The sequence below is a fragment of the Elephantulus edwardii genome, unplaced genomic scaffold (genome assembly GCF_000299155.1).
Source record: "Elephantulus edwardii isolate Elephantulus edwardi_28Jun2011 unplaced genomic scaffold, EleEdw1.0 scaffold00031, whole genome shotgun sequence".
NCBI classification, from domain to species: Eukaryota; Metazoa; Chordata; class Mammalia; order Macroscelidea; family Macroscelididae; genus Elephantulus; species Elephantulus edwardii.
Window position 1 is genome coordinate 21,024,571 of NW_006399781.1, and position 960 is coordinate 21,025,530.

Sequence of the window (960 nt, forward strand, 5' to 3'; positions counted from 1 at the left end):
ATTGTCTCTGATACACCCATCCCAATTACCCCAGTCACTGAATCAATCCACCTCATAGAGTGCCTTCCCCTCCTGTGCTGTCTGTCCACCCTACCAAGCATGATGTCCCTCTCCAAGGACCAGTGCCTCCTTGCAACATGTCCAAAGTATGTTAGACGGAGCCTCAGAATCCTTGTCTCCAAGGAGCCACCTGATTTAACCTTCGGCAGGACGAATGTGTTTTCCTAGCAGTCCATGGTACATTCAATACTCTTCTCCAGCACCACAGCTCAAAGGCATCAGTTCTCCTTCTATCCTCCCTAGTCATTGTCCGACTCTCTGATGCATAACAAGTGATTGCGAAGACCATGGCCTGTATCAGATGCACCTTAGTCTCCAGAGAGACACCACTGCTCTTGAGTACTTTAGAGAGGTCCCTAACAGCAGACTTTCCCATCACAATACATTTTTTAATTTCCTGGCTACTGGTGCCAAGAGTCAAGCAAACTAAAGCTGTGAACAATCTCAATCTCTTCACCATCCATCCTGATGCTGCCAATTGGTCCAGTGGTGAGACTGTCTTCTTTATATTGAGCCTCAATCCATATTGAAGGCTGCAGTCCTTGACCCTCTACAGCAAGCGCTTCAGGTCCTCCTCAGTTTCAGCAAGCAGGGTTGGGTCATCTGCATAACACAGATTGTTGATAAATAGTCCACCAATCTTGACCCCACATTTCTCCTCATAGAGTCCAGCCTCCCGGATAATCTGTTCTGCATACAGCTTGAAAAGGTATGGAGATATGACACTTCCCTGATTTTGAACCATGCAGTGTTTCCTTGCTCCGTTCTGATGACTGCCTCTTGGTCCAAGTGCAGATTTCGCATTAGCACGATCAAGTGTTCTGGGATTCCCATTCTTCTCAGAGTCAGCCACAGTTTCTTATGATCCACACAGTCAAACACCTTTGCATAATCAATGAA